This window comes from Miscanthus floridulus, chromosome 10, assembly GCF_019320115.1.
Source record: "Miscanthus floridulus cultivar M001 chromosome 10, ASM1932011v1, whole genome shotgun sequence".
NCBI classification, from domain to species: Eukaryota; Viridiplantae; Streptophyta; class Magnoliopsida; order Poales; family Poaceae; genus Miscanthus; species Miscanthus floridulus.
The window spans coordinates 52,283,273-52,291,045 of NC_089589.1; positions in this window are offsets into that span (position 1 = coordinate 52,283,273).

A 7,773-nucleotide genomic window follows, 5' to 3' on the forward strand; every position below is an offset into this window, starting at 1 on the left:
TTTTCTTTTATAAATAGGTAATCCTTGTATGATTTTTTATAAATTAATTATGAATCCAATATTCGTGAAATTTGTCAGAGGTTATACTAGTACCATAAGGATGATAAGAAAAATAGGAAATCTGTTGCTTCACACTTTTAACTAGGGTTTTCTATTTTTGCTATTATGGGCCTTTTTGCATTGTCATTTTTGCATAGAATGTTTTACTTGGTAAAATGGCATGAAACTTTTACAGTAGTCTTTTGGTAGCATTAGAAAGGCACTGTAAATTTTGGAGAATTTATGATGCATATTTAGTATATGTTTATTATTTAACCTACGTATATAAATAAAATAATAAAGGCATTTAAATAAATAGTTTTGGCTTTACCATTATGTTTTCTTGAATGTTTTTGGTATGCTTGAACTGTTGGTAGGATTTGTGTTGCAAAAATGTGAATACTTATATGAAGTAGAAGTATTGTTGCTTTATAATTCAAATTGAGCAGGTTTTTGGACAGATTCTGTAGTTTGATAAGTTGCATGGTAAAAATGGTGTTTGCTGTAAAAATGGTTAATAACAAAGTTGTAGATAACTTCATCATATGTCTTTTGTTAAGTTTTCAGGACCATAGGTCAAATGGTTTATGAGTTACAGCTGTTTAAAGTTCGTATTTACGAATTGCTTGCTCTCTGGAATTTCTGGACAGCACTGGATTGATTGTCTATTTTGGTTAATAGAAAGTTTGAACTAGCTTTTGATGATTAAATAAGAGTTGTAGAAAATTTTATAAGCTTTCCAGAAAGCCTAGGGTCACAGCGTTTGGATAAGTAGAACTCCAGTTATGAGAAAAATAAGTAGCTGCTGTTTTGGGTGTAGTAACCGAAAGGTTGAAGTAGTTAATTAAATAATCAAGAAGAGATATGCACCTACTCAGTAGAACATGATGCACTTGTTAACATATATGCATTCGCAATATCTTATGCCATATTCATGCATCTAGGATCGGAGGAAGGAATAACATTGCTGGAATTCGACGAAGTAGAGGAAGGGGAACAGCAGGAGAATCCTCAAGTCACAGCTCTCGAAGGCGAGGAGCAGAACCCTGAAGAGCTTCCGGAGTGCCCTGATCACCGCCCCATGACCTTTTTGAAAGGCAAGCCTCGGAGCATTCTAAGTCTCCCAGTATTTTACAAAATATTATTTGAGTCCTTATGATTGATGCATTAGGTATAAGGTTGTCTGGAAACCCTTGATGCATGGAACTACATTGTCCAGTTATATACACCTTTAACCCGGTATAGGTCCAGGATCGAGTATATGCTTAGCCCTGCTTAGACCGGTAGAGTCGGGTGATTTCCAGTCACCTGCGAGATATAGGTGGATACCGAAGCACGGTTGGCTATATTTGCTATCATGGAACAGAACTATGGGGTAAAAGAAAATCAAGGCCGGGCGGAGTCTATGCGTAGGTTGACTCATGTGATTCCATCTGTGCCGATTAAGGACCGTACCGTTGTTGGCGCTTCTGACAAGATTGAACGCATGCCTATCACTTAGCTGGCCAGATAACTCGTTCCGTCCGTGAAGCCGAGTAGCTCAACTCAGGCGGGGTCCTGTTCTATTGTGCGCTCCTTGCGGGGGCGATCAGACTGAGCCCAAGGGCAGACTAGGCCTAAACATCCTAGCATTTGGTGTCCCTGATTGTGCGGTGCGGTACGAGCCCGCGAAATGTGTACCTGAGTTGTACCAAAGGTGACCTAAGGCTGCCTTCATGCAGTATGCCTAGGTTTGTGTTAGGAATAAATTCCCAGCTAGTTGAAAATGATTCGAATCACCGTCTCTCCCGGATAGTGAGAAACTTGGCTAGTCCCAACATCGTAGTAACTGTGTATGAACATGATGGTTCGGATGAATATGGAATTACAATACCTGCTATGGTTACTATTGTATGCTTTTAAATTGATATACCACATGTTTGGCATAGGATAGTTGCTAATCTAGAGATGGATAGTTATAATTAACTTGATAAAGGAATCATAATTGTACAACTAAGTCAATCGCTTTTATGCAAAATGTTGTCAAGCTATCTCCACTGATACAGCCTTGCATAATCCTTGGAGTCGAATTATTTCTGGTTTATGATGGGTAAGTCTAGCTGAGTACCTTCTCGTACTCAGGGTTTTATTTCCCATTGTTGCAGATGGCACTGTGTATCATGGTTATTGCAAGAGTTGCTTCTATCCCGCCGTGGATGAGGAGTAAGCCTTTGGCAGGCTTCTTTATTAATCCCTCTATTTGCTTTTGTGGACTATGATCCTACTTCGGCACTGTACTAAACTATGTTGGAAACTCTACTTTCAAACTTAATTTGCTTCCGCTTTTATCTATCACACTCGGTTTGTAATAACTTGGTTTCATACTCTGATGATGAAAATGTATCTATGAACTTTATGTAATATGTGACATGTATGTTGAATCATGCATGATCTTGGTTGTTGTAAATCATTTATCGAGACCCGTCGTGGTACTCGACAGACTATCGGGTTTATATGGGTTCAAGTATGACAGTGCGACCGCTTGCGGGCTACCATTGTACTTGTACTCTTATAAATTGGTCGGTTCTGCGACAGCTAGCATCAGAGCAAGGTTCAACGTTAATTGTCACATGTGTATTTAAAACCAAAGTTTTTGTTTTCTAAAACCCTTGCTAGCAACTAATAGCTATATAAATTGGTGTTTGAAATCTAAAGTGTGCCAATGATCACTTTCCTTATGCTCAAATTAAGGACTATTAGGTGGCTATTTAAGTACTAACATGGGGGTTTTTACTTCGTCGTCCATACAGCGTGCTATTGTATGGATGCCATTCACTTGAATGGTAATGTATGGATCAAATGCCTCTACGCCAAGGTAAGATGATGAGTGGTATGACCACAAGATGTGAGCGTGCGGTCGGGAAGAGTTAGCTTTGGTACGGCTATGTATGCATGCTTGCACGTGTACGTGGTGCGTATTTAATTATGGGTTTAAATTGTTATTGGGTAGCTTGATACGGAAGTATATGTATGGGTATACATATATGAAAGTATTTAAATTTACATTCTGCGTATTTCATTATGGGTTTGGGCTAAAATGAAACTCTTATGCAGGTACACTAACAACGAAATGTGTAGCTTGACTAGTTACGCTATATATGAGAGAACGTATGTATGCCACCGTGTCTACCATTAGAAACAAATTTTTCCTAAGTTTGTGAGGACGTACGGAACGAGCATGCATCATGATAATTACCATTCACATAATTACATTGTTCCTCCCCTTATAAATTTCTTACTCGGTTATGTAACTCTTATCCATTATGGCCTTATCTCACAAAGTGTACATGTTGATGGTACAGATGGCAGCACCCATCGGATGTGAGAATTTCCTGATGGTTTTTAGAACACCTACCCTCTTGTGGAGAGTTCTGCACTTTGCGGGGTACCATGAACCGCCCCTTTATCATTGGATTGAAGAGTACTTGGAGGGACAGCCATGGTATGAGGTGCAGCTAACTATACCAGCCCGCACACAACCGCCCTTCTGGCAGGAGTGGAAGGCAGAATTGGAAGGGAAGACTCATTGGGAGGCTGTCCAAGTTGTGGCCTTTGAGGTTTTGAGGCAAATATGCCAACAGCATGGAGATGCACTTACTAGCAGTGCAGCGAGTATGTTTCCTTAGGTGGATCCATCCACCACAAATTGGGAACAACGTAGCCAAAATGCTTTGATCAGAGATCGAGATGAGCGAGCAGATAGCTCTAGTCCCTCCATGAGTGCAATGTTTGCGGTGATGAAGATGTTTTGTGCACGCCAGGACACTAGGGATTTCTAGTAGGAGTCATACACCACTTGCATGGACAAACTCATGAGAGCTGAAGCCATGCAGCACAAGCTTAAGAAGTGTGTGCGCAAGCAAAAGAAAGCCGCAAGTAAAGCCCGATGGGAATCTGACCAAGCCTATGCAGCTTTGGGCACTCTTCATGCCTAAATGGAGCAAGTGGATCAGCAGAGGGTAGTAGCTCAAGAAGCTAGAGCTAATGATCAAGCAGTACTTGCAGGACTACGGGAGCAGTTGGAGACCGCCCGTGCGGAGGTGTCCACAGCTAGACGTCAGCGTGATGCAGCAGAAAACCGTGTCGCTACAATAAGGATAGAGCGAGATAGGCACCGCGACATGAGTAATGCCCAGGATCGTGCCGAAAGGGGCCTATGCCAGCAGCTTGCACAAGCTCAACTTCAAGTAATGAACCTTCAGCATGAAGTGCACTATTTGAACAACCAGCTGAACCCTATCCTTGATGGGGAAGAAGATGGTCGAAATATGGAAGAAGATGAGGATGATGAAGAGGAAGAGGTGGAGCCTGAGGAAGGAGATGATCCTATCTCTGACCTCGATAGTGATCATGATGAGGATTAGATCGCTTAGTACTTAGTGGAAGTGCTTAATGTATCATCGTTGGTTATGTAATGGACATGTAGTTTGGATTTGGTGTTAGTGAATTGAACTATCATGTAATATTGTTATTTGCATGACTATCACATGTTTGGTTAAACGCTAATGTGAATTTCAGTTGATTTATCAGAGATCATGATTTGAACATTAACGTGCTATGAGTCTGATAAGTGATAAAATTGGTGGTGTCATGTTGTGAGAATGGATTAATATGCCTCTATTTTTATTGTATGAATTTGAGAATTGTCTCTAGTAATTTCAGTTTGGCATGATTATAATTCATCTGCAATCTTGTGGCATCAACCAATAATCGCTTATTGTTGCAACTTCGCAGATGACGCGCACCCGTGCAGGAGCTAGTAGTAGCCAGGATGACTTACCACCACCACCACCGCCGTCCGCTCAGGAGTTCTTTGCTCAATTGTTGGGGAGCCAAAGGACAATGGAAGAAGCTCTACGCCTCATCGCACAAAACACCGCTCGTGGTCACCCACATCAACAAGGGGCTGAGCCAAATCAGCAAAGTACATCTAAGGAATTTCTGGATACAAAGCCTCCTATCTTCAAGGTGGCTGAGGAACCACTACAGGCTAACGAGTGGCTCAACACCATTAAGCAGAAGTTTCGTCTGCTAAGGGTCACCGACCATCTGAAGGCTGAGTATGCTTCTCACCAGCTGCAAGGACCAGTAGGGATCTGGTGGACACATTTCTTGTCGTCTCTACCTGCTAATGCGCGAGTGACATGGGAATAGTTCAAGTTGGCTTTTCGGGGGCATCACATTCCCCCAGGGCTAATGCGCATGAAAGCGGCTGAATTTATGAGGCTCACTCAGGGGACAAAGACCCTCAGAATATATGCATGCATTCAACAACCTGTCCAGATATGCTCTAGGTTTTATGGATACTGAGGAGAAGAAGATAGAGAGCTTCAAGCGGGGTCTGGGCACCAAACTGATGAAGACCATGGCCAATTCTAGGTGCGCCATGTACAACAAGTTTATTAGTGATGCTTTGACCCAAGAAAACCACAATAACATGCATGTAGCCACTAAGGGTCGCAATAGGGCATTCAAGGCAGGTGCCTCTGGATCTTCACAGTCAAGAGCACCTATCACAGCTAGGCCACAATTTCGTCCACCTGCACCCAAGTTTAGGCCTCCACCACCTAAAGCTCAGAATAGCAGGCCACATAAACCATTCCGTAAGGCATTCACTATTGCCTTACCAAAAGGAAATGGCAGTCAGGACAGCTCCACCGGGTTTAGGAGTAATCAGCCATGTTTCAACTGCAATCAAGTGGGTCATTGGGCCAAGGAATGCCCCCACCACAAGAAGAATAGCAACTAGAATCAGAACAATCAGAGGCAGGCAAATGCAAGGGCACGTCTGGGATACGTGCATTATACCGCTGTGGAGGAAGTGCCCGCTGGAGAAGTTGTCACGGCTGGTATGTTTCTTGTCAACAAGCATCCTGCTATTATTTTATTTGATTCGGGAGCTTCTCATTCATTTATGAGTCAAGCATTTGCATCTAGGCATGATCAGGAAATAATTGAAGTAAGCAAAGGGGGTTATAATATAAGTTCAGCAGGGGCAACTATTTCTACAAATAAGATAGTAAAAAATGTGCTCATCTCTATACAAGGGAGGGAGCATACCACGGATTTGATAATATTGCCTGGGTTATCGATAAGTGTAATCTTAGGCATGAATTGGATGAAGGATCATGGTGTTCTCATTGACACCAGCACCTGTACTATTATGTTGAGAGAACCCAAGGGAGGGAATGCTTTTCTAGTACCACTCTACCGTAATTTTGAACTCCAACATTTAGCATGTGCTATCCAAACCACCACCCTTTGTGATATTCCCATGGTTTGTGAGTTTCCGGATGTATTTCCAGAGGAATTACCAGGCTTACCACCTGATAGGGATGTGTAATTTAAGATTGAGTTAGTGCTAGGTATGGCACCCATCTCAAGAAGGCCCTATAGAATGCCACCCAATGAGTTAGCAGAACTTAAGATTTAGTTACAGGATCTGTTGGACAAGGGTCTTATCCAACCTAGCTCATCTCCATGGGGATGTCTAGCCTTATTTGTGAAAAGAAGGACAAGTCACTGAGAATGTGTGTAGATTATAGACCACTCAATGCTGTGACCATCAAGAACAAATATCCATTGCCTCGCATCGACATTTTGTTCGATCAACTAGCAAAGGCAAAGGTATTTTCCAAAATTAACTTGAGATCAGGTTATCGTCAGATAAAGATCAGGCCAGAGGACATACCTAAAACTGCTTTCTCTACTAGGTATGGCTTATATGAGTATTTGGTTATGTCTTTCGGACTAACAAATGCACCTGCCTACTTTATGTACCTGATGAATTCGGTATTCATGCCTGAGCTCGACAAGTTCGTGGTCGTGTTTATCGATGATATATTGATTTATTCAGAAAATGAGTCAGATCATGAAGAGCATCTGAGGATTGTTTTATCCAGACTAAGGGAGCATAAGCTATATGCGAAATTTAGCAAGTGTGAATTTTGGTTGAGCAAAGTACCTTTCTTAGGTCATATCTTATCGAGGGATGGAATCTCTATAGACCCATCAAAAGTACAAGAGGTCATGGATTGGAAAGCCCCAACTTCGGTTCATGAAGTTTGGAGTTTTCTAGGGTTAGCAGGATATTATCATCGTTTCATTCCAGATTTCTCAAAGATAGCTAAGCCCATGACCAGACTACTTCAGAAAGATGAGAAATACAAATGGACACCAGAATGTGAAGCAACTTTTCACACCCTTAGAACTCTGTTAACTACAGCACCCGTGCTAGCACAACTAGACATTGAAAAGCCTTTTGATGTATTTTGTGATGCATCGGGAATAGGTTTGGGGTGTGTGCTTATGCAAGAGGGACGAGTTATTGCATATGCTTCTCGGCAATTGAGGAAACATGAAGTCAACTACCCTACACATGATTTAGAACTTGCAGCAGTTGTTCATGCATTAAAGATATGGAGACACTATTTGTTGGGCAATATATGTCATATATATACTGACCACAAAAGTCTCAAGTATATCTTTACCCAACCAGAGCTGAACATGAGACAGCGAAGATGGTTAGAATTGATTAAGGACTACAATTTAGAAGTGCACTACCATCCGGGAAAAGCTAATGTAGTAGCAGATGCACTCAGTCGAAAGTCTCATTGCAACACTATAGAAGCATTATTGGAAGATGGATTCAACTTGTTACACCCTGCTGTACTACACAATATCACAATCAGTTGT